The sequence below is a fragment of the Eschscholzia californica genome, unplaced genomic scaffold (genome assembly GCF_041429995.1).
Source record: "Eschscholzia californica isolate CP2 unplaced genomic scaffold, dmEscCali1.0.p SCAF_6, whole genome shotgun sequence".
In the NCBI taxonomy this organism is placed as follows: domain Eukaryota; kingdom Viridiplantae; phylum Streptophyta; class Magnoliopsida; order Ranunculales; family Papaveraceae; genus Eschscholzia; species Eschscholzia californica.
The window spans coordinates 2,457,608-2,484,857 of NW_028238483.1; the positions used below are offsets into that span (position 1 = coordinate 2,457,608).

At 37.3% G+C, this 27,250-nt stretch overlaps 3 long non-coding RNA genes across 8 annotated transcripts; 2 read left to right on the forward strand and 1 right to left on the reverse strand.

The window, feature by feature from the left end:
• Positions 1-232: 232 nt before the first annotated feature.
• Positions 233-1,340, forward strand: LOC147530799 (uncharacterized). The gene is made up of 3 exons (XR_015228283.1): positions 233-367; positions 642-975; positions 1,038-1,340. It is a non-coding gene; the product is annotated as an uncharacterized LOC147530799 (long non-coding RNA).
• A 6,873-nt stretch (positions 1,341-8,213) lies between these two features.
• Positions 8,214-12,891, reverse strand: LOC147530800 (uncharacterized). 6 transcript variants are annotated; one of them, XR_015227171.1, is made up of 7 exons: positions 12,730-12,890; positions 11,050-11,488; positions 10,188-10,287; positions 9,774-10,060; positions 9,657-9,694; positions 8,884-9,317; positions 8,215-8,800 (listed from the first exon to the last, which is right to left on the reverse strand). It is a non-coding gene; the product is annotated as an uncharacterized LOC147530800 (long non-coding RNA). The 6 variants fall into 6 exon arrangements; XR_015227172.1 differs by having other exon boundaries at positions 9,896-10,065; XR_015227173.1 differs by having other exon boundaries at positions 8,214-8,800; positions 9,896-10,287; positions 11,050-11,478; positions 12,730-12,891.
• Positions 12,892-14,855: 1,964 nt separating this feature from the next.
• On the forward strand, positions 14,856-25,755 carry LOC147530801 (uncharacterized). Its single transcript, XR_015227241.1, has 4 exons — positions 14,856-15,007; positions 15,097-15,164; positions 16,198-16,264; positions 25,500-25,755. It is a non-coding gene; the product is annotated as an uncharacterized LOC147530801 (long non-coding RNA).
• The last annotated feature ends 1,495 nt before the right edge of the window (positions 25,756-27,250 follow it).

Here is a 27,250-nt window from a genome sequence, read left to right on the forward strand (position 1 = left end):
AACGGTTCGGGTATGGTATGAAATTAAAAAAATAATTGGGTATGGTATTAGATAGTAAACTTTGCCCTGCCCCGAGTAGTATGTTATATATTAAATATACGTTACATTTAAAGTTATGTTGTTAAAAGTTTAATCTTATATTATCAATTTACTAGAGTTTGGCACAGTTGAACATAATCATGTCTAGCTAGACCGACGTCCAACGCAATTAAGTGTTCCTTTTTTTTTTTTTTACCTATAACGGAATCTTATTGCTATTTTGTTATGTTTGATAGAGAAAATGCGGGTTTATTGGCTTTGACACAAGTTGGAAGTAGAAGAGTCGTTCAAATAGCAGCGGCATTCATGATCTTCTTTTCTGTATTAGGTACAACAATGTACCCAAGTTTTTTTTTCTCACTCATCTGACTCAAATGGACCTAAAATCAAATCAAATCTGCCATTCAAACGACCCAAACATCACAAGTCAAATTTCAGTTTTGACTTGGAAAAAACAAAATAACTTTGTGTTAGAATTTGTTTTCATCGGGTAGATGAACTACTTATTCATTAGTTTGATCACTCTTTGGTATATTATATTAAATTACATTTCTGTACTCTTAAGTTGATCTAATTTTTCCGTACTTTATGTTTTAAATAAGGAAAATTCGGAGCATTTTTCGCGTCTATTCCTCTACCAATCGTTGCAGCATTATATTGCATTATGTTTGCGTATGTCGGTATATCTCTCACTATAAAATCTAAGAATACAAGGAGAATTTAATGAAGCTCTGTGCTTTTTTAATTATGGGTTATCTTTTTGTGGTCTCAACAGCTTCTGCTGGTATTGGTCTGCTTCAGTTCTGCAACCTCAACAGTTTCTAAACAAAATTCATATTGGGCTTCTCTCTTTTCATGGGTCTTTCTGTGCAACAATACTTTCGCGAATATTACTTGGTTGCTGGTTATGGGCCTGTGCATACCCGTTCTTTAGCGGTAAGCCGATTCGAATAATCTTTATTACTTTTCGACTTAATCAAAGTTTCTACCCTCTTCAGTTCAACGACGTAGTGAACGTTATCTTTTTATCCCCTGCAACGGTAGCTGCCATTGTTGCTTTTTTCTTAGACTTGACACTTTGGCGAAGAGATACTGTAATTCGAAGAGACTGTGGATTGATATGGTGGGAAAAGTTCGTGTATTTTAAGACAGATACAAGAAGCGCCGAGTTTTATTCACTTCCATATAACCTCAATAAATATTTTCCTTCAATCTAATCTGCCAAATTTGCGTTTCACTATCCTTACATACTTGTGCTTTTAATTGCATCTTATTGGTTAAGGATATATAACGGCATAGTTTTCATTATGTTTTACATAGCGGGGTCTTTTGTGTTTTTTTTTTCCGTAAGTAGCTTGACTCATTTACGATTTGGATAAATGTAAATTCGACATCAATATATGGTGATATTATTTGCGAGAACAATCCCAAACGCAAGAACAGAAGTTTCATATGCGTAGGGTTTTTCTACCATTGCCAATTAGTCATTTTTCGATCCTCAAGTATTTATGTTCATAATAAACTTACAACGTGAGGACAACTTAAATGTTGAAATATTAAAATATATTCATCCTATATCAACAACACTTGGCTGAATTTGTCACTACGTAGGTTTTCACCCTCTAAATCTTGGGTTCCAGACACCTATATATACTTATTACCTTTATAAAAAGGAAAAAAAAAAGAACATGAGCACCAAAAGCAATGTCTCCTTGTATAATATGGATTTCAAACATTTATGATCTGCATATGAATGAATCAAACTATTAAACCCTCGAGCTATTAGTGAACTATGTCCACAAGAATTGTGAGCAATACAGATACTCCAACATATAGAAATATTCTTGTTTTTTTTTTTTTTTTTTGTTGAAAGCGAATACATTAACTTAAGAGTCTTTTACAATATCCAAAATAAAAACCAACATAAAGGTAAACAAAGTACAACGACATAAAACCGAAAAGAGGAATTGCACAAAAAAGCTTCGTTTAGTGATGCTTCCTTCATTCTGTAGCTTATAAGCCCTATAGCTCTTCAAGAGGATGATATGCCAATTGGTCTCGAGAGTCCTTCCGATTAATAGAAAGATGAAACTAGTACCTGTTCTTCTGGTTGGTTGAATGATGAAACTGTTATCTAAATTCCTGTAACATTGAAGATGGATTAAACAAACACCTATAGTTCCAATAAGAAACAACAGTGTCTGCAAGATGGAACCAAAAGATGATTCCGAGGTATCCCGCCAGTATTTTCCATGTACAGAGACCATATCCGCTTGAGTTCTACCTAGTAGAATCAGTTCAGACACCTGGTAAATGGGATCGCCGTCATAACCCGAGTATAAATACCCTGCTAATCCGACAAACGATCGCAAATGAATTGCGACAAAGGGTGGAAGTGAAAATGTTACAGAACTTTGATAGAAAGTTAAATCAATTTGATAACCAGATTCAAAGGTAATTAACAAAAAGTGGAGTGGAAGAATAACAACAGAAACTGCACGGCAAAGTTGGAGAAATATATTCGAGATATAGTGTCGTCCGGGGTCGAAAGGAAAGTTAAGATGTATTCTATTTGTTATTCGGCTGATCCAGAGGCCAACGTGGCCAGCAACTGTTCGATTAATGTTCCTAAGCTGATTACAGTTAATGATGGATGAAACTAACATGGAAATCTGATCAAAACTACCGCAAGTAGATCGACGATATGATAACATTATGTAACGAGGATTAGTGTTGTGAACGAAGTATGCATAAAGGTTCACCATGACCGGACGGCCGACAGAATTGAAATCAGATATTAGGATTCTCTTCGGAATGATGAGTACCATATAGAAATAAATCAGGATGAAATTCATGAGCTTACGGATCAAGATGCAACCGGCATGCAACATTGTAAAGGTATGAGTAAAGTATCTTTAGGGTTCTAGCTTCTAACTGACCAGATCAAAAAATTTAAAATGAACGTGAAGCAAAATCACAATAAGAAAGACTCCCCTCTAGGTTGAATGAAGCTAAGAACTTAACAGTAGAGATAAGAGGACTTCCCTGATGTAGTTCATTGTGGTTGCAGAAATAAGATTAGAGAGCGTTTGTGTCCTGTCGATACCCCTTGACCTCGTCTATTAAATAAGAAGATAAAAAGGTTCGAGAAACTCCCCTTGCATGTGTGTGACGATGCTTGATGGTGGATACTTTCTCTTCTGTGAGTGTTTCTTTAGAGTGGAGGACAAGGATGAGACCCTCAATCAGCAGTTAGGGTTTAATAGTTTTGAAACCAAAAATCTAGATCTAGGTATTATGTAGTAGATAGAAGTGGGTAGGTTACTATGTAGTAGATATATATGCTCCTGGTGAAGATACTTGGATGAGAAGGATCAGGTGGGTGGATGTTGAAGTAGGTCGTGAATGTTAGGGTTACTTGGCTGAATAAAAAACTAGATCTACATGGTTTTTTGTTGGTGGAAGAGGGTGGATTACTTGTAATAGTTAGGAATAGATGATTAGGTGATCTTTGAGTTTTGATTTAGGTGAGGAATGGAGATTGATTCTGTGATAGTATTATGAATGTGGGCGTTTCTATTAGGGTTTGGGTGAAAAGGGGAGAGAGCAAAATCGCAAGATGCTGATGTCACGCGAGAAATATTCTTGTTATTGTTTCAACTTATATTCTCCAAAAAGTAGATCCCTCTCTAAGGGCAAATCCAATGTATGGGGGCTGGGAGCCCGGGTTGAGGGGCTCCCAGCCCCAATTGTTACTGTTGGGAGTATCCATCGGTAACAAATGGGTTGGAGATCCCCCAAAAAGGGGATCACCCCACTTATATTTTATTCTTTTTATTTTTTTTTTCAATTGATTTTTTTATTTTCTTAAAATGTTATGAACTACTTATTTCTTATTTTTTTCTCTTTTTTTTGTGTGTTTATCTTTTTGAAATTATCTATCTCGAATAATATCACATTTTCAGATTTCGACTATAAATTATTAGATTTCGACTATAAATTAAAATGTAATATTATTTGAGAGAGATAATTTCTAAAAGATAAATACCATAAAAAAAGTAGTTCAAAACATTTTAAGAAGATTAAAAAAAATCAATTGAAAGAAGAATAAAGAAAATTAAAAAGAAGTGGGGTGGATCTCCTTTTTAGGAGATCCAACCCAATTATGACCATTGAGGCAGCCCAACAGCCATATTTGGGAGTTGGGAGCCCCCCATCCCGGGCTCCCATTTTGGGAGCCCCCCATCCCGGGCTCCCAGTTGGGAGCATGAGGTTCCCAAATTCGAATTGGGAGCCCAATCCCCACCCACGTTGGTTATGCCCTAATAGCTTCGAAAAAATTGAATACATGCATTAAAATACGAAGACTTTATTTTCACTCTTTCACGTATTAGAAGATTTTAATTGGAAAGAAAATGTTCCATACTAATCCCGGGTCCATAATCATGGTTTCCAATGCACGAGATCTTGTAGTACTTACAAATGAGGCTCTATCATTAGTATTACATCCAAAACAAATCCATACTAGATACTAATGCAATTTGATTTGCTCTTCATAGACAAAATTAGGATTTACGATCCCAGGTAAGATCTGTTCAGGATCACTGAATTCCAGGATCTTTTTTCTATCGGATAGGAACGGTTGTTGCACAAAATGAACTTCTAATAAACTGTCCCATAAATTCCATACCAATCTATATGAAGAAGAAACCATGCGTGCAAGGAAAGACATTCTTAGTTGTAGAAATGGTAGTTCGAGTTCAGAACGAAATTGACGATACTTTCTTTATCTTTTGAATTGTTCATCCGGCTAGATGGTTTAGCTATTCACATATTATCACAAGATGATAAAAAAAAGCTAGTGAGACATGTTCTGGCCAAGAAACTTAAATATTATGGCTACTGTGATTTAGAGCATCTCGCTGGTGACAGTTTTTTGGGGGGCCGGGACCTCCATTTAACCTAAATGACTAGGCACAGGAAGGAGCAATGGGCATCATGAAGAACTTGGATAACCTAAATCTATCAAGTAATGGCGATTTTGTAATTTGGATACACAATGATCAGGGGAGTCTATTATCTTCAAGAGCAAAGGACCTAATGGTTAATTAGCCATCTCAAGTGCCCAGGACTTCAGGCCATTTCGGAGACCTTAAAGAGCAAAATTTCATTCCCCATCTAAAGTTCGACCAGTTTTTTACAATTCCAAATCGTTATTTCTCTTTCATCTAATTTAATTTTTTTTGTTGAAAATTAAAAGAAAAAAAAAACACTGAGTTGTGCGTGGGTTTTGATAAAACCAACTACTTCCCTAACAATGAGCAATAAACACTCTGATTACCTCAAAGGTTTAGGAAACAATCATTTGAAATATTTATGGAACACCAACCTCATACTAAAAAAGATTGAATATTTTTTTACATTTAATTAGGATTTTATATATATTTGTATAATTAATTAGAAGATATGGAAAAACAAAAGAGTTATTATTATGTCCTCATACACAAAGTCCCCAACTATATCTTTGAAAGTTGAAATACTCCATTTGAAACCTAATAGGCAAGAGCATTAATAATTATTCATATCCAGTATAGTATTTTATTTGGAAAATGAAACAATGCCCAGCTATAATACCGGCCCAATCCCGGCCGGGGTATGTTATACTTTCTTTCTCTAAATATCAGTTTGTCACGTACCCCGACTGGGATTGTGTCTGGGCATTCTGTCAGGGTTGATTTTATTTTCTCTTCTTAATATGTTAGAATTTGAAATATATTCCTAAACAACAAATCTCCCTTAACTTAAATTATTCTTTCTAGAAGATTTACTTATCTCTAAAACGAAAATAATTTAAAATGTAAGATAACTATTGCTCACAAAATCATCATTAAATCCAATAAATCTCCTTGCCATTTTTGATCTAAGGCTTTCATAATTCCTCGCAAAACCAGAGAGACAAGACTTCCGTTCTCACCCTATAAATATATGAAGCCAAATGTCTCCTCTAAGATATGGTCTGCAGAATTTCTTCAATTTTGTATTCAATTGTTCATGGTACGAGTAGTTGTTTTTTCTCGATCTTTTTGTCCACACAATTACTAAGGGTAAACTGTGTAGGAGCATTGGATAGTGAGATGATTAACAACTATGTTGGATCAATGAGTTTCTATGACCAACTAGGCGACTCAGCTCACAGAACACTTGTTGATTCCAACCGAATGAAAGATGATGGGACCTTCAACTAGTCTAAATCTTTCTGGTAATTTAGATTTGTTTGTTCTTTCTTTTCATTTTTTTTGAGGGTTTAGATTTGTTTGTTCTTCCTTTTCGAAGAGTAATATAGAAGTATATAATATATACACACACCGACCCACACACACACACACTTTTCTTTGTTCTTCTAGTTGTTCCTATTTATTCAAAACAAAGATCTACTTTTGCAGGAATAAATTATCAATCATTATGACTTTCACTCTCAAATTTAGCCTCTCATGCATCGGCCTGGGGAACTCAAATTTCATTGTGAGTGTTGGAGACAATAATCCGACATCGTAAGTAATCTCTATTCTCTAGCTACTAAATTGTACTTGTTCTACATCGGTCACAAGAGAGTCTGGAGCTTGGACTATAGGTGTACGTTTAAGCTTAGTAACTGATTCGGTCTTTTAGGCAAACTCATGGAGATTTTGCCTAGAACAAAATTCCATACTGTCTGGCTTGGGCCTGATAGTCTTAGTTGGGAACAATATTGATGCTTGCTGAGACTTTGGGGGTATCACAATTCACACCCGAGAGTGGCTCGTCCCCGAGGATAGGGGATTGTGAAGTCCCACATCGCTCGTGAAAAAGTCTGGACACTAGGCTATAGGTGTACGCTCAAACTTAGTAATGCCATAGTCTTCTGGGTAAGCTCGTGGAGTCTTCACCAAGAACAATACGTTGTACCTGTTGGACTTGTACGGTTTTGTTAGTCTCTTATTTGTTCTTAGTTTTTGTTTTAAGTAGCTCTCGGCCATGGTAATTTACCCTTTCATGGTTCTCTAATTCTCTCAACCTTTCTACAACTCAAAATCCTCTCATGCGTGTTTATTCATTTTCACATGGTTGCAGGTAGCAACATTTAACCAACTGGTCACGTACGAAGCTGAAAATGTTAGCTTCATCATCACTTGGTTGCAGGTAGCAATCTTTGACCAACCGGTCATGGTGAAGCTGGATATACAGCTACTTCATTCTTCTTAAATGATTTCAGTTGGAAAACAAATTCCCATAAATAGATCACTGTGCATTTCCTTGAAATTTCTGTATACTCCAACATGTAACATTTCTTAGCTCTTAGGTGCTTTTAGATTGGATTGATAGTAATGGATTTTGACTATGTCTATCTTCTTATAATGCTTCATGGAATAAACCAGTGTTGCTATAATAATGTCTTCTTTCTCATTTGCATTCTCACTCAACGTAACGTTATATATTAATTTTAAGTGATAGGTTTCGTGTTGAATCTTTTACCTTGTAGACTCGCGCACAAAGGAAAGTACCATCTTTCCAAGTTATTTAATTTAACGTATTAAAGTTGCACAGATGCAGGCGCATAACGCGTGGGCCAACGTTCACGCGTGCCCACGACCTAGTCGGCCGGACTAGCTAGTTTAGGAAGTTTTTATTTTATGAAAGATTCATAATGAATCTAGGTTTAGGAAGTTTTAGGTATTTCTATTATTTAGGAATCCTAGTTTATGTCTGTCTAGGAAAGTTAGTATTCTATAAAAGGAGGTCCAGTCTTGTTTATTCTTCGTATATTGAAGAGAAAAACCATTGAAGTTAATTAAGTTTTAGTTTATTTATCGTTTTCTTTACAGTTCTTCGTTTATTTTCTTGTTCTTCTTTAATTCCGCTGCGACTACATCATGCACCTTTTGACAACTCGCTTAATTGAGTATATTACATGATTACCATAAATCGCATATTTTTTATTTGGCCATTTGGTCCTAAGAATCGTTGAAAAAATACACAAGTACCCCGATTGAATTTTCCATGCAAGTATTAACTCAAAAGGTTAAAATTTTTCATAATTTTGTTACCTTCAACTTGATTAAATATTTCAGAACTTCTATTTCATAGAGGTCGGAATGACTAAGAAGCAATGGGATCCATGAACATCTCGGTTAGCTTTAGTTTATGAACTCAATTGATATTCTGTAATTTATATGACAATAATGATCAAGAACCTATTGTTGTTAATCAATGCTAAGGTTCTTGTTTTTGCGTCGACCGCCTCAGTGTCAACCACTAATCTAAAGATACAAAATCTTTTGATTAAATATATACCTCAAGAGACATGAGTCTCATAGAAGGAAAATTTTAGGCTATTCTAGTACTTAAGCTGGCCCCTTGGGTGCAATCTAAAGAGTTTTATAGTCAAACTAGGGTATAGCCCGTGCCTCTGGCACGGGGCCTTTTGTGAACCACTTACCTAGAGAGACTTACAAAATTTGTACGATATTTTTGGAGGAAAGAAACTCTACCAGAACTAAAACTTAAATTGCAACTAACAATGAAACTGGGACTTGAGGCATCTGAAGTTCTTCTCTTGGTTATAAAGTTAAATAGGTAGCGCCCTGTTAACCTCAAGCTTTACTCTCTCTTCGTAGTTTCCAACTTGGTTGGTTTTTCTCTATCACCATTAAAACTTTACCCCAAAGATGATGGTTCTAAGATTTAATGGTTTAGAACGCTGCGAGTAATTATGTATCATCACCTGTAGCGTACAAATTTAATGTATTAGAATAAATTGATCAGATGGAAAAGAGGTTAAGGACTTATAAGAAAACAAACACAAACCTTGTAATTCCCCACACTCTTTAGATTGTGGTTTAATAACTTTGCACGGTATCATAGTCGTTTTTGTCCATGTATCGGTGACCACATTATTACCCACGAGAGCACCACTCTAAAAAGCAAAGATAAGTTCAGGAGATGCCAAGATGCGAAAAAAGCAAACCCTGGTCCAAAGCAAGTCAAGCCAAAATTAAAAAATCTGCAAAATTGAAGGACTCAGGATGAAAACTTATATGAAAAGATCAACTGTAAACATAATTAATGGAAGTGAGATGAATATGGGCATCTTCCCAAGCTTGCAACCCAAAATTAGGGAACTGTGAGAATCCACATTATTCTCCTTCATAGTAGAGCCACTGACAACACCCCGTACAAAGTTATCCAAAAGAACTTCGTTAATCCATGGACTTGAGAACAACCGTTGTTGTGTTATTAGCCTACGTGGAATCGAACATGTCCATTAATAAGAATTTTGTCTCAAACTGCAAGTCAGGAAAAAATCATTCTCACGGGGAAAAATCATATTCCGAGCTAATTTAACATGATAATGGATCCACAAACTCATCAGAAGAACTAATAATATGAACCGAAAAGAGTTGAAACCAACTTGTAAATCTGAGTGGCAAACGTAAAATTTATAGGCCCAATAGGATTGACATTATTGACTCAACTTATAGTCAATCGCATCAAGAATAAAAAGCAGAATGTAAAATCATAATAATCAGACATCCCCCACTTAGAGGCAACAACTATAACAGAGAAACAAAGAGTTATACCTTTCAAAGAAGAAGCAATGCCAAGAGTCGGACACGACCTGTGATTCAGAATACTATATTGATTTAACAATAATGAAGACAATAATAAATTACTCAAGAATTAGAATCCAGTCAGACATTTGAGAGATATTATTCTTGAGTTCCAGTAACATCTGATGTTGAGTCTCCTGGAATGGACGGGACTGGATATCAAAGAGGGGAAGAAACAAAGAGGAGTTGGTGAAAAGAGATTTCATGACCAAAGAGAGTGAATCTTCTTTTGCACATTCAATATCCCCAATTATTTCGTGATAGTACTTTGCAGTTTTTCTGCATATATGACAAATTGACGAGTTTGTCGTGCAACAAAAACATAACCATTGAAGTACACCATAAGAGAATCCACTGTCCGAATTACTAAGCACCTGGACTACCAAAAGAGAGTGAAAATTCTCTAATAGATGAAATGGAACCGTCAAGCTCCTCGAGAACAACTGTTAAAATTGTAGGTCGGTATATAACAAAATGAGATCCAACGGGAATTTCTCGCACCTCAGTGGAGTAAGAGACAGACACGACCTAGAGTTAGCACTTTTTGCTTCATAGAAAACCTCGTTGATCACATCCCTGTTAATTTCTAAAATATGAACTCCTGGGAATGAAAATAAAATTATAAGTTGAAGTAAAACTCGTGAGGAATGGGAGTTTAGAGATTCAAATATCACAAACTTCAACTCTAATGTGAATTGAATAGATCGCGACAAAGAAGATAACATACTTGCGAGATTAGAAGAGCATTCAGTTGCTTAAATGCAACTCAATACTTATAATATCAAGGTTGAAAAGAAACAGAAGAAATATTGGCAGCCATCAACATCAAACTTGTATTCCTATACTCTTCTGATCCTTGTAAGTCACTTGGGCTTTAAGTATCTTTGTTTCTTTAGAATACAAGGATCAGAAGAGTATAGGAATATGCAGCAAAGTTGGCAATTTCAGCCACAATATCACTACCAAAAATAATGAAATCAAAAAATGAAGAACCAAAAAAGAGAAGTCTAATTTAAAAAATGTCTTCACAGAAATAACTAAGAGAAATATAATTGCCAACAACCCTTGGTTGGAGTGGTAAGAGGTATAATCTTTCACCTAGAGGTCAAGGGTTCGAGGCACACGCTTAACCATTCAAAAAAAAAGAAAAATATAATTCAAACAGAAGAAATTTAAATATTTTTTTGCAAGATTACAAAGCTTGCTCATGAGACATTGAAGAAGGAACAATAAGATAATAGTGGAATCATAGTCGAATCAGTCAATGCAGTGGAAATCCGCATTTTGGATGTTGTTTGAGAGTGAAATATCAGTTCAAGAAGATTGAATAATGAAGAGATTGATGAGAGGATAAAATTAGTACCTGAAAGAAGATCGAGAAAATAGGCGTTAGGATTTCTGGGTGAGGAAGAGGAGAAAAGTCAGTGTGAAGGTCAGGAAACGAACTTTAATAACCGTACTCGGGATCAGTTGGACCTCTGCCTATTATCATTTGTAGAAGTACAATAAGTTCTAGAGCTAGGTAGCCATGAGTACCAGCAAAACAACTTGTAACAGACCATTCATTAGTTTCTTCTGCTATCCTTGCAATCCCAAAATCAACAATCTTTGGTTCATAATCTTCGTCGAGTACAATATTCGTACATTTGTTTAACCTCGCTTTCTTTTTTTCCTTTCACCGGTTCTCACCACCTAACCGGGAAAGGGTGCAATATTTTCTTAATGGTTAATAAATCTGAACGTAATTCTCGGGTTGGTAGAAGCACCAACGCTGTTGAAAAGAGTTCTTTACCTGCAAATACCTAATACAATGGCATCTTATTCACAAGTTGGCCGCTTAGATCAGAACACATTCTCACATTGGTAGATGGTACGATCACTATCTATTAGAAATACAACTCCAAACTAAAAACTCAGACCAAGTTTTAAACACAAACATGATCATTAGCTAGGTCTTACAACCCCTACGACTGGTAAGTGCTAACAACGGGATATGGAACGGGAGAGACCAAATAAACAAGCTAAGCAAGATTACGACTATACAGAAGCATCATAAGCAAGAAGGATACTACAAATATACGATTGTGATCAAACTTGTAAAAGATGCCAGTCTAAATACAAAATCTATCCCCAATGACCCATAATGATTCTTTTTCCAATACATACATTCATTAAATCTTATGTCAATGGGCGGATTAGGAACAAAGTAACCCCATAACTTAAATCTTATGTCAATGGGCCTATTAGGAACACAGTAACCGCATAAACCTCACCAAACATCATTATGTTATGACATTTGATAGATGAACTTATCGAATATTAGAAACGATAATGCGTAGAAAAGAACCTCAACACTCGTGATAATAAACCTCAAAACAATGAAGAACCTCAACACTTGTGATAATAAACCTCGTGATAAATCTAGAGAATAAACTACAATCTGCTCGATCTCATGAGTTATTGCCAGAAGGGTGGGCAACCATTTAGGCTGTAAACCATAAGCATATCTGCATATGCTGGTAATAATATCCAAAGACTATAATGGACTTTAGTCATTCTCCACTCCCCTTACCATTTAGGCTATAGCCTATGACCAACGGATTTCACGTCAATTACAACTAAGTTAGAGACCAAATCATGTTACTACTAACTTCAGACTGTAATGGAAACCAGAAAAAAAATCACACAGACATTTCACCAAACATGTAGTGTGCAGAAAATTCACATAGACAATCCACTAACTTCTTCCTATTTTTCCTGAATCCAATTACTATGATTTCAGTCGCAGTTTGTTGATGATTGTGAATTGGCTACAAAATCAATGATTTTTTTTGACCGATGAAGAGAACAGAAAACGAACCTTCCCGGGGAAATTTGGGATAAATTCCAAATCACAGGGTTTTTCTGGAGAGAAATGTGAAGACCAAATTCGGGTTTTTTTCTCTCTAACAAAGTAGACAAATTGAAAGAACATAACAAAAATAAATGAAACCCCAATCAATGATTTGGTAAGAAAGAAGCAAATTGAAAGAACAAAACTGACCTTGCCTGCGTCTGATATCAAATTCTGGAGCCTATCGATTTTTGGGAGAAACTTTAGTTGGAAACGATTTTTATGGAGATAAATGAGAAGCGGCACGGCGGAGGGATGTGTCTCTCCGTCATGAATTGAGATGCCGAAAAGATGCATTGCTACAGCATGGGATGAGTCACTCAATCCGGTGGTGGATGAGAGTGTTGACGTGGATGGAACGACCGGATTTATCCAAGGGTTTGTCCCGGTCAGCACCCATCCACCTATTTTATTATATAGATTTTTATAGTATTTAAGTAGTTATAGTGTTTATGGTCGATAAACTCCAAATTTTTATAAAATTTTGTTAACAATAATATATTACTTCAAATTAAAATATATTTTTTCGAAGCAAAATACAACTTTTTTGTTTGAACACGACCCAACCGACTCATTTCATATTAAAAGGGGGGGGGGGGGGGGTAATGGTTTAGCAATTTTTAGTCGGGGCGGGTATGATAATTGAATATCCGCCCCGATTAATAATTGGGACGGTTATGGTAACACCTGTTTACGAACGTGACAGAATTGGAAAGGGGATAAACCGTCCCAAACCCGCCTCGCTGCCATCCCAATGTAGGACATTTTGTTTATTAGTTGTATCGATGTTTAAGAGGCTTTTATAGTTCTTTTTGTGGTTCGGGTTTCGACCCGAAACTGAGTTGAGTTTGTTTAGATTCCGCTTCATAGTTTATTTTTGGTGTATGCGAATATATGGTTTGCATGACAAGTTTACAGGTGCGACCGGTTCGATTTACAGAGGAGACTCTGCCGGATTTTTGTCTCGTCTGTGAATTGCCGGGGAGTGGTCGTGTCTATTTTGGGATACGGGGCGTCACAGTTGGTATCAGAGCAGTTAGTTTTGGTGACCTATATCAGAGCAGTTAGTTCTGGTGACTGTCCGGTAAGTCGTGTATAGTGTAGAGCATTGACTGCTCTAGACTTTAGGAATAGATAAAAAAAAAGTGACAAAACTAGGTGTCTAAAAAACTTCAAGATTAAAAAAAAACTATCAAGAGTAAAAGATGCTATATAGTATTTGATTTGTTTTGTTTTTCTTGTGATTTTTGTTTTTTTTTTAATTCGTTTTACTCGCGAACGGGAGACTCGGTTGGAGGTTTAAGATGGTTTCATATTTCGTTCATTGTCGTGCAAGATATTATGGATGGACAATCAAGAGGTTTCAGAGATAAATTCTAGATAAGTCAACATGGATGTTGTTGTAGTATCGAAGACAAATATGTCTGAGGAGATCAATATAGTTGGCATTTGACAAAATAGAAGTTTAGAAGGATCGGCGACAACGAACTATTCAGAAACTTTACAAGATACATATATATATATATGAGCTCATGTGGGAAGGATGCTATATGTGGTCGACTTGTTTGATATGTATGGGCTAGTGGTAAAATTTGTGAGCCTAAGTCACTCAAGCAGGTGATTCTCATATGAAAGCATTGCCAGGAGTAGCTACCCTAGGCGAACCAGAAATGTGAGAAATGCCATCGAGTAACGAAGAAGCTATTGATTGAACCACTTAAGAAGTATTGTGACCATAATGGAGTGACCATAACTTCAGAAAGGATACATGAGGGTTGTAGAGAGATTCAAATGGATGAAGAATGTAAGGGTGGTGAAATATACGATGTTATCTCAAGTCTTAAGCCGGTAAAGGAGAATCAAGTATACTATCTAAATAAGCTTATAAGTATAAGAGCATGAGGAGCGAGCTCTTAGAGAACCTATTGATGGTTTCAGAAGTTTTTCAGTACAGTACGAAACGATAATGAACAGTTGTGGTATGATCTGATTAAGAAGTCGTTGAAGGAAAACGAGTAGATTTCGAAAGATGCATTGGGAGAAAGTCTAGGTCGATCCAAATTTCGAGGATGAAATTTCTATAAGGGGGGAAGATTGTAACATCCCATGTTTCTAAGGATAGTTTAGGGACTATTTGACAATTGGGTCAAGTCAAAAGAGGGGCTAAATCAGCAAAGAAGACAATTTAGGGGTTATTTTGCAATCCACCCAAATTCAGGGACTAAATTCTAATTTCGTGAAACTTCTTAAAAGAAAGAAAGATCAGAATTTGTTTCTCTCTCTACTCGACTTTTCAGCAAGGTTAGGGTTTGGAGGAAGAAAAGAAATTCGATCAAGAGAGGAGTTGGGAAGATTGTAATGGGGATTTACTTGTTTTGTCAAATTCCAACTTCAAGAAGTGATCAAGCTAGGTTTTGCCAAGAAATTGGTAAGAATTTTGGTTCTCTCTCTCTAGATATCCATGGTGATTTGAGTTTGAATTAGTTTTAATGGTGTTGTTCATACTTGCATATGTAGGGACTAATCAATTAAGGAGGAGAACGAAACAAAATAAGGGTAATCTTTCTAGCATCAAAGAATTCAAGGTGAGATTGACAATTCTTTGAGATAAATTCAACTCTAGGGTTTATGTGTATGAAATTTGGGATATTTTCATAATTAATGTAATTCGAAGGTTGGGATTGCTAGAAGTTAAATGGATTGTGGAATTTAAGAATGTTACAGAAGTTGATTAGGTTAAATTATCAATCGAAAGGCGAACCGAGGGACTGAAATTTAGTCCACTGTTATCGACAATATGGTCCTGTTATCTTATCCAATTGGACTTACCCGAAACACGAGAGTTATAGATTAGGTTGTTAGCTTTCCGAAAAGGTATGGTAGAAGTCGTTTTGATATCGGACGAGAAAGTTACGACTGTTTTACTAAACAACGCACTATTCAGCAAATCTGAAAACTGCCTACTGTTTTTACTGTATTAGATAGTCATAGAGGTTCCAACAGATGTTATTTGAGTCTTCTCCATTATTGTAGCTTGTCTCTATACAATTCCATAAAGGTATAGTACGAGTAATTCGAAGTTCAGATGAGAGAGATATGAGCGTTTTAACATGCAGCGTACGATCAGTGAAACTGATGCACTGCTTCGTATGTTTTGTATTTTTCAGAGAGGTTCTAATTTGAATTAGGATAAACCACCTTATAGTAAAACATTATAAAGGATATAAGCTTTCCAACGACTTAAGAATGGATTGAAACCGATCAACGATAAGAGAGTTGTGATTGTTATAGTGCGTAATGCGTTGTTAGGGATATCTATGGTGTTGTTGTGTATGTGTGGTAACTTTCGAGGATGTCTCTCTAGGGTAATGGGGTACATATTTAATAACCAAATGCTAAGGATATGAGTACCTTTAAAATGGTATATGATTGACCCTAAATGGACATGGCTATGAAGTTAGAAAATCGATCGAGATTTGGTTATACTTGAAGTCTTCCAGAGTTCGCGAATGTACTTTTATGTTTTGTTTCTTTACGTTATTGCTTTGTTGTGCGAAGGTTCTTAGTATAAGAACCTAATGTTTCTGTTCGATTTTTGGTCATTCTTCCTTGTCTCAGAGTATGCGAATGAGGAGGAATTAGTTCGTCTGGTAGGCGGGAGGTCTTTGATGATGCAAGGACTGAGGTAGGGGTTTTAAATCCTTTATCCAGCATGGTTTTATAGATAATGAATATGCTAGATTCTATAGTTATATATGCTCCATTATAACTAGAGTTTAGGTAGCATGAAACTCGATTTATGTGATGAATTGAAATATGCTTGAAATGTGTTGATGCGATATGAGAAATGTTTTCGAACTGATTTTACGATTATTGTGAACTACTGGGATTTTCTTGTATGTACCCGACTGCGGATTATGTCAACCTACGGGCACGTATCCATTGAGGATAGGATGACATGTGGACACGGTTGTGATCTGTGTGAGACCGGTGAGGTGGGCGACACTAGTCATGAGACCTGTGGGAGCAGAGTGCTTCACTTGCTGGCGATTGGTGCTCGTGCCTCCAGCTCGAGGCTCAGGGCCGTACACCCTAACCGCTCGCCTGGGAGGTGACATTGATTGGGAATCTCTTTGCTTTGTGGCGATATGACTCTTGGTTGTTCCACTTCCGTGTTTGATAAAATAATGAATCGAATGAGAATATGGATTTTGATATACGAATAAAAAACTGATTTGAATCGAATATGAGAATGTGGTTTTGATATACGAATGAAACTGATTTTGAAAGATCGCATTAAATGCATGACAGGGTACTGAAGAGAATGAGGTTCAGGTCCTTCCATGGTAATTGGGGGACGACTCTCTTATTCGAACTCGGTGATCAAAAAACTGATGTGGCGTTAAAATGCCACATTTGGATCACTTAACTTGGATGAGTTAGTTCGTTTCGGGTTTTAATTCTAATTATTTATGTGTTTTCCTTGGTAGGTAGCTTATTTGGAGTTTGACGTTTGATTTGGAATAAAACGGAGCATTTATCACCTTTTCATCTCATGTGGAAGAGATCGATAGGAAAGAGCATCAGGGGTATTTTGGTAATTTTGTGAAAATCAGAGCTAAAGTCGAGGCGAAATGTAATAAGATAGGAATCGAGGTTTTGCAACTTTGGACTTAGATGATGCTCATTATGATTGGACGCTTACATTTTAGGATGAGACTACTAGTGAGGAGACTTTTAGCATTTATATGCGTTTATCGATTTTGATTCGCTTGTTTAGCATGCTTGAGTGTGTCATTGGTTGTCATTATCTTATTTACATCGATGTTGAACACTTTTATCTCTTTGAAACTAGAATTTTGTGGGTATATTCACTGGAAACCCTCACGAGACGACACTCGTCCACTAGGGGTAACCTAGGGGTTTAACGGCTTGTTGCATACGCTAAATGCAACCGGAATTCCTCCGAAAGTGAGTTAGGATTTTACTTTATTGTTTTATTTTGTTTGTTTGCTCGGGGACTAGCAAATTCTAAGTTTGGGGATGTTTGATGTGGCGTTAAAATGCCACATTTGGATCACTTAACTTGGATGAGTTAGTTCGTTTCGGGTTTTAATTCTAATTATTTATGTGTTTTCCTTGGTAGGTAGCTTATTTGGAGTTTGACGTTTGATTTGGAATAAAAAGGAGCATTTATCACTTTTTCATCTCATGTAGAAGAGATCGATAGGAAAGAGCACCAGGGGTATTTTAGTAATTTTGTGAAAATCAGAGCTTACATGGCAAGTGGAGTCTATGGCGAGTCCAACGGCGAAGACGGAAGTCGAATCGGAGTTCGGACGAAGAAATTACGGAAGAAATAAGTTTGAGGGTACTTTTGTCTTTTCTGGAAATTAGAGGATGTAGAGAAAATTATGAAGGCACACCCTTGATTTCTAAATGAGCAGCCCAAAAGTTCACAAGAGAAAGGACAATTAGAAGTTTTATGAGCACCCCTAGTCTGGCCCAAGTCAAAGAAGATGGACCAAGTCTTTAGTCTTTTGGGCCTTTAATTAAGAGAAGAAATAAGACAAGTCTGGGAGGAAAAGAGGTCATCTTCTCCAAGAGCTAGGGTTTTGGAAATAGGAGGAGAGAGAGAAGAGGAGTTCCGGCCAAAGCTTGGCCGACCACCACACTAACCGGCCATAGCTTTGGCTGACGCGGCACATCTAAGGCACGGGAAGACGGGAACAGCAGCAGCCATGGGAAGAGCTCAGGTATTCACGGGACTCCATTACAGCAGCTCGGCTGAGAGCTCGGGACTCCATTACCGGTGCTCGGCTGCAACAAATCAATTAGCTGCTAGCTCAGGTCTTTCCTTCTCGGGTCGGGATTCCAAGTGAGCAGCAGCTCAAGCTCCGGTACAACAACAACTCGGGTATTCACGGGACAACAATTCTACCTTCTTTCTTGCCGGAAATACCAGATCTGACCGGATTAGTTTGGGTGATTTCGCCCATTATTTTGGCAGGAAAGATTAGGGGTTTTCATTGAGATGTTATTACCTTGATGTCCTTGGTGTTTGATTTCTGTTTTGGTGTTCAAACTTTAGAGAGAGAAAGCTTGAAATTTGCTTTAATGGTGGATTTGGGTCATGAAGAAGAAGATAGTACTGTTGCTAAAGGGACTCATGTTTTTACTGAGGGGACACCTGATTTGCATAGTTAAGGGGAAAACAGAACTTTGCTAGGGGAGATCAGCAGCACTTAATGAACCATTTATTCCTAGCCTTGCGCCTCATCAGAATAGGGAGATTTTCACCTTAACTTATGTCTTTCTTTCTTATCTTCTCGTTTATTATGTGTTCCACCATGTCTAGCTAGCTTTTGTATTCGGATACTCGTGAAACATGTTTTGATGTGACAAATGAGTTTTAATGATGAAATCTTCCGGGTTTTTAGACCGTTCATGGACTAGAATCTGAGTTATACAAAGAGTTTGTTGACCAATCCAAGTAAATGGGTGAAGGTAACTAACTTTTCATGCTTATTGATTATTAGTAATAGTCACTATCGATTTTGTGGTTCGAAGTATCCTCACTTTATTCTTGCTCGACCATTTTTCTCGAATCTCTCTCACCTCTCACTTTTAGATTAGATCGTTTTATTTGTTTATTTATTATAAACCAATCAAAACCCCAATTATCATCTTTTCATTTTAGTATGAGTTAGTGGTTGACACCTAGACCGGTGTGCTAGACTTTCTCGATATTCTTATTACCTTCCTATCTTCCTGGATCGATCCCAGTCTTACCGGGTTATTACTTGACGCCCGTATACTTGCGGGTGGCGACCTTTTAGGGTAACCTTTTAGGCCCATCAAGTTTTTGGCGCCGCTGCCGGGGATAGGTTTAGTAGTTCGGATATTGTTTGCTTGTTTTGTTCATTAGTTTAGTGTTATTTGTTAACTTAGACGTTTTTCTTTCTTTATTTTCGTAGTTTCTTATCTTTTCTTTTTTCAGGTACCACTTTAAGAGAAAAGCCCAAAAACAGGAACATAAGAGCGAAGGGGAACAAAAGAATCAGAAAGGAATCGGAAGGAAGAACGAAACGAGAGGAGCATCCGCTAGTATCGTATTCTATCTCTTTCTTTCTTACGTGTGTGTGATTGGTTGGATAAGTTTTGATTTACATTGATAGCTTGTTTGTTAGTTCCTTGAGCATTGTGAGATCATGACACGTTATTCTAATGGTTGGCCATTCCATGTTGATGATGACGATGACCTTGATCTGAGGAGTTCCATCACTACCCGACCTGGTATGACCTTCGGGGAATACCAGCAGATGAGTAGAAACGAGTCTGACCGACCTGGTATGACATTTGGGGATTATCAATGAATGTCTAGAAACGGTCCGATTAGTGAGTGGAGTAGATCAGAACCTGATCGATCTCGTATGACATTAGGAGAATACCGACAAATGTATAGAGATGGTCAAATTAGTGATCGATATGGTCTGACACCGAATATGTATGAGAGACCTTATAGTCCACACTATTTTGAGACCAATGATTTTAGAGACAGGTATGATCCTAATATGTACGATGAGAGTTATGATCAAGAGTCGTCATTGAATTACACTAGTGAGCCTTATTATGAGGAGACTCTTGAAGAGTCCACGAGTCGTCTTAGAGAGATGATGTCACAATTTGCGACTCAAACAACGCAGGAGATTGAGTCATTGACTCAACAGGTAAAGATGCTTAAGTCACAGTTATTCGTCGACGAGGAAGGGGTTTCACCACCCCAAACTCAAGAAGGTACTAGGTACGATGACGAGGGTAATACGTCTAACCCTAGTACTAAGTTAAATGTCGATGAATTTACTGATAGTACCTTAGAGCCTGAACGATCTGATGGCCTTGTTGTCTTGTTTCCTCCACCAATGTCGTCTCACCATGATAGGACTACATTAGACGTTGATGTTCAGGGTTATGGCTCTACGAGCAAGTTTGAGGATGACAGGATTATGAACTATCCAAATTTTGACACTTGTAAGGAGTCAGTCTTAGATGCAATGCTAGGAAGGCCTGATATTATAACTGACTGCGAGGCTCCAGATGTCTTTGAGGATATTGATGACGTAGTAGTTAGAGACATGTTGGATAGTTCGTCAGACTATTTACCTAAGAAAACCATGGACCTTGACTTGGTCCCCGAGCCCATTGCCTTACCCTTAGAGTCTAGTTCGACTTTCCACATGATCTCAAACTCGGTTGTTGATCCCTTTTGGGACATTTCAGACGTCTTTCCAAAGACGTCTATGGACATAGTGGATATTCTATCCACAAAGCTTCCAGATGATTTTTTGCCTTCTACTGATATTTTGACCCTTCACGTGTATGTCGATCCTTTTGATGATTTCTTTGTTGTCGTTCCTTCTATTTATGCCTACTTAGTGGGCTGTGCACCCACTAAGTTTGGGGATGGCTTGTTTTCTTTTAGGGTTAATTCCGTTTTGGCCCCCGATTTGTGACCAACTCGCCGGTTTGGCCCCAATAAGTGTCCGGCAGTTCGTTTTGGCCCCAAAACCAATTTTTCGGGCAGTGCTGACATCATCGTTGCATAAGCAATAAATTCCTATACCCAAAATACCCCTCTGACCAAATCCCCCCCTTTCCCAAGTAAATCTTGAGCCGTCACATCCCTATCAAATCCCTTCGGCTATTTAATGCCTCCCTTACCTTCCCAACTAAACTTTCCCTTCCCTAGGCAGTTACAGAGAAATCACCTCTCTTATTCTCTTTTAACACTCATCTTCTCTTTCATTACCCTTTCTTCTTCTTATCTTCTCTTTCATTACTGTTCTTCTCATCTTCTCTTTCATCAATTTTCTTTTCTATCAAAACCTCTGAAAATCTCAGTTAAAAATGTCGAAGATGTAAAATCAAACCCTAATCATGTTATTACTAAACCAACTTCTCAAGGTGTTGTTCGTCGGATTATAATATTATCTCCTGATTCTGAACTCAAAAGAGGTAATATTTATTTCTTAATTCCTTCTTCTTCATTACCAGAAAACAAACTCAGTAACAAGAAATCATTCAAGAATAAGAAGATCAAAACTACTACTAATTCATCTGTTTCTCCAACTACAACTAATTCAAATCCTTCTCCCCCACCACCAAAATCATCAGCAACAACCCAAATTGAAGATAAAGTCTTAGATTGTGATAATTACTTATCTGATATTCTCTCTGAAAGGAAAATTAAGTCATCTTCGTCACGCCGACATCGCCGGAGTAGAGATCCAATGGTATGGAGACCACATCTTGATAGCATTCATGAAGATTTATAACATTTTCCTTTTGCCGGAATCTGATATCTCTCACCGGACAGTTAGTCGGAAAATGTATTATGGACATTGATTTCACGGTTCAACTCATGTGGGTACGTGGGGTAACGTTTTTCTTTGCATGTGGTGGGTCATGTTGGTCTTGTGGATAAATTTGTATTTTTTTCTCTTTTTTTTTCTCCAAATTAACTGCAAATTTAATATAGCAGATTTGGATTGGCCTTGTATTTTAGTAAATTTGGAATACAAGATGATAGATTTAAGTCGAAAAAGAGATTGGAAATCTTCCTTTATCATTTTATTTCATAAGTCTATCAATCTATCGATTTATGTTTTAGTTTTTGACATACGATGTATATAACCGAGAAATGCATTCCGAACAAATAATAAGGCGGTACAAAGGAAGTAACAAATCTAAATAGGTACGGATTTTAGAAGCCTACAACAAAAAAAAATGAGATGTATTACAGATTTAACTGAGATTTTCAGAGGTTTTGATAGAAAAAAAAACTGATGAAAAAGAAGATGAGAAGAACAGTAATGAAAGAGAAGATAAGAAGAAGAAAGGGTAATGAAAGAGAAGATGAGTGTTAAAAGAGAATAAGAGAGGTGATTTCTCTGTAACTGCCTAGGGAAGGGAAAGTTTAGTTGGGAAGGTAAGGGAGACATTAAATAGCCGAAGGGATTTGATAGGGATGTGACGGCTCAAGATTTACCTGGGAAAGGGGGGATTTGGTCAGAGGGGTATTTTGGGTATAGGAATTTATTGCTTATGCAACGATGATGTCAGCACTGCCCGAAAAATTGGTTTTGGGGCCAAAACGAACTGCCGGACACTTATTGGGGCCAAAACGGCGAGTTGGTCACAAATCGGGGGCCAAAACGGAATTAACCCTTTCTTTTATTGTCTCATGTGCACTTCATATTCTTTATCTTTTTGTGAGACGATTAGCACCTGCATATAACTTTCTTTGGGTTGACCCCCAAAATTTCCGTCTCTCATTGTATGATCTTTGACTGATTGAGATGAGTCTTGATGTTTGTGGGTATCATCTCTGGAAACCCTCCACGAGACAGAACTCGTGCTCTTGCAAAAGCAAGAGAATCAACGGCTAATTGCATAGCTCAATGCAATCGTGTTTACCCGCGTTAGTGGTCATTTTTATGGTCATGATCTTATGTGTTTCATTCTCATATTTCTTGTTGATCATAGGAGCATTTCTTACTTGTTTTGCTTTTGAGGCATGGTTTGTTCCAAGTTTGGGGATAGCGACGAGCTCGACATCAACTTGGAACCTGTTCATACACGAGTCTTGGTAGTAGTATCTTTTATCTCCTCCGGCTATGGTAATATCTTTCCATTCTTCTCTTTAAATTAATATGTCTTATCTTTTGGTGAGTATATGGTTGAAACATTGAGGACAATGTTAGTTTTAAGTTTGGGGATGGGGTATGACTTTTAGCCATGACCCTGGGGTTTCAAAAGACAAGAAGGTTCGATAAATTCGACCAAATTTGAAATTTTTTGGGTAGATTTGATATGACTTTAGTGGTATGCTTAAGTATGTTGATGCATGTGTTTCAGTTTTGGTGAATGTTATGCATGTTCTTAGTCTTTTTCATGAATGTCGAGTCCTTTAGCGTTTGTTGTCTGATCATGTGAGTAGCATCCTAAGAAAGAAGAAACATTTCGGAGGGACCTATACTAGTCATTAGTGGAGACTTAAATCCATGTGAGATATCTGAGCCTTTATATTGTTTTCGAGTGTACTCTTCTGCGCTAACTCTGAGCACCCCTAGTCTGGCCCAAGTCAAAGAAGATGGACCAAGTCTTTAGTCTTTTGGGCCTTTAATTAAGAGAAGAAATAAGACAAGTCTGGGAGGAAAAGAGGTCATCTTCTCCAAGAGCTAGGGTTTTGGAAATAGGAGGAGAGAGAGAAGAGATGTTCCGGCCAAAGCTTGGCCGACCACCACACTAGCCGGCCATAGCTTTGGCCGGCGCGACACATCTAAGGCACGGGAAGATGGGAAGACGGGAACAGCAGCAGCCACGGGAAGAGCTCGGGTATTCGCGGGACTCTATTACAGCAGCTCGGCTTAGAGCTCGGGACTCCATTACCGGTGCTCGGCTGCAACAAATCAATTAGCTGCTAGCTCAGGTCTTTCCTTCTCGGGTCGGGATTCCAAGTGAGCACCAGCTCAAGCTCCGGTACAACAACAGCTCGGGTATTCACGGACAACAATTATACCTTCTTTCTTGCCGTAAATACCAGATCTGACCGGATTAGTTTGGATGATTCCGGCCATTATTTTGGCAGGAAAGATTAGGGGTTTTCATTGAGATGTTATTACCTTGATGTCCTTGGTGTTTGATTTCTGTCTTGGTGTTCAAACTTTAAAGAGAGAAAGCTTGAAATTTGCTTTAATGGTGGATTTGGGTCATGAAGAAGAAGATAGTACTGTTGCTAAAGGGACTCATGTTTTTACTGAGGGGACACCTGATTTGCATAGTTAAGGGGAAAACAGAACTTTGCTAGGGGAGATCAGCAGCACTTAATGAACCATTTATTCCTAGCCTTGCGCCTCATCGGAATAGGGAGATTTTCACCTTAACTTATGTCTTTCTTTCTTATCTTCTCGTTTATTATGTGTTCCACCATGTCTAGCTAGCTTTTGTATTCGGATACTCGTGAAACATGTTTTGATGTGACAAATGAGTTTTAATGATGAAATCTTCCGGGTTTTTAGACCGTTCATGGACTAGAATCTGAGTTATACAAAGAGTTTGTTGACCAATCCAAGTAAATGGGTGAAGTTAACTAACTTTTCATGCTTATTGATTATTAGTAATAGTCACTATCGATTTTGTGGTTCGAAGTATCCTCACTTTATTCTTGCTCGACCATTTTTCTCGAATCTCTCTCACCTCTCACTTTTAGATTAGATCGTTTTATTTGTTTATTTATTATAAACCAATCAAAACCCCAATTATCATCTTTTCATTTTAGTATGAGTTAGTGGTTGACACCTAGACCGGTGGGCTAGACTTTCTCGATATTCTTATTACCTTCCTATCTTCGTGGATCGATCCCGGTCTTACCGGGTTATTACTTGACACCCGTATACTTGCGGGTGGCGACCATTTAGGGTAACCTTTTAGGCCCATAAAAAACGTTTTTAGATACTTAAGGTATATATGTATCATGAGGTAAACTCTTCAATGATTGCTCCCTTAGTGGGAGAAGGGCTTACCGGCTAGGGGTAAGTCTCTTTCTCGAGGAGACGTAGTGCATTAGCTAGTGCCTAAATTGGCTTGTACTATCTAACGCACTCTAGGCTCTCCTGAGGAACTCTCCTCTTATTGGGAGCGCACCATGGGTGGGCAGCTAATCACTGCTATTGCTTGCTAGATTAAGGAAAAATGGTTTTGTATATAGTATATATAGTAACTGGATTGATAACTCGTTTTGTCATGATGTTTACAACTTATTAAAGGAACTTTTGAAAACGTGATGGGTTTTGGATTGGTCTTCTACCATAACTCGTGTCGGTGAGTATTCTGACCCCCTACCGGTTGTTTGTGGGCAGGTGCTTGGTTGTAGCCTCGAGGCGGAGTTGTATTCCAGCCGGTGATCTTGTCTAACAAGGCTAGAGGTGTTGCGTTGTTTTCTTTGGTTTTCGTTTATTGGCTTTCCATTATTTTAAAGTTATGTAGTTATTGCACAACTGAACTCTAATATGTCTATATATAACACTTAGATCTGTTTATAAGTTGTATCGATGTGTAAGAGGATTTTATAGTTCTTTTTGTGATTCGGGTTTCGACCCGAAACTGAGTTGAGTATGTTTAGCTTCCGCTCCATAGTTTATTTTTGGTGTATGCGAATGTATGGTTTGCATGATAGGTTTACAGGTGCGACCGGTTCGATTTACAGAGGAGACTCTGCCGGATTTTTGTCTCGTCTGTGAATTACCGGGGCGTGGTCGTGTCTATTTTGGGCACGGGGCGTCACACTTCTACTTTCTGCGGATAAAGTATAGGACATTTTGTTACGTGTTGTACATAGTTAAATATATTGTACATAGTCCAATGTATTGTACATATTTTATGTGTAGTACATAATCGTAAAAAAAATCAGAAAATTCACAGAATTTTTTCAGAGAAGCTAAATAAGATAAACCAAGTTCATAAAATTTCACACAACATAAATGAAATAGATCTGAGTTCATTAACAATTTCAGGTATCTTAAAAATCATAGATTTCATTCACACGTTTCTTAATAAGAATCTAACATAATATATATTAGAAACCTTTTACAAATAAACCAAGTTTGATTATAAATAATAGACTAAGTTAACAAAGATCTTCGATCAGCTTTAAAAAACCAGATTTGTTTGTTTTTCAATTTAATTTTTAAGAAATCTTAGATCTGGATTTAGGATTCACAAATGGAGAAAAGAAAAATCGATTTACAACTTCCTTAATCTTCGTGGTATAGAATTGTGTTCCTCTGTTATAGTAAAAAAAAAAATATTCTTTTCATTAGTGAATCTCTATTTCAAAAGCAAAAAGATTTGTTCACACATTAAATCAAAAATCCAGATTTGTTGGGTCCATATTCCACCGGTTCTCCCCCATAAACCAAAAATCGTCGATCTAACTCTTCAACAAAACTCAACGACCTAACCTTTCACCATTAAATCATCGATTTAACTTTTCGCCAAAAATCATCAACGATTTATATTTTTTTATCAACTACCAAGTCTTTTAGAGAGAGGGAAAAAGAATAGAAAGCTATAAGTTTTCTTAGACAAATAAAGGTGGGACAGATATAAGAAAAATTAAGATAAGAAGGGTAGTAGGGAATTAACAAAGTTAGGCGCATGGACTTGTTGTACTTTTTAGTTTCAGGCCCACCAATTAGTGACAGTTGGACCTGTAACTCATTCCTAAATTAGGGTGGATCTTACCCACAATAGGATGCCCCGTTTTGGACTTTTCCCCCATTTTTCCTATCTTTATACAGACCGATATGGTTTTCAATGACCGTTGATTTGGGGAAATAAGAAAAGTATCCGGGGTGCAAAGACTTTTTAAAAAGATGTTCAATATTAGTTGACCAATATATTTTCTAATTCTTACGGTGAGTAAAACGTTGTTGACCATTTCTTCCGCATACCGGCAAGGGTCGCCAGAAAGCTGTCATTGCCGACGACCTTAATTATTTCTTTTCAAATCTTTCTTTCTCATCTCTCATTTTACAATCACCAAATCCGACCATCGCCACCCCATTCACCACTATCATCATTTCTCTCTCTCCCTTTTCATCGTTCTCTT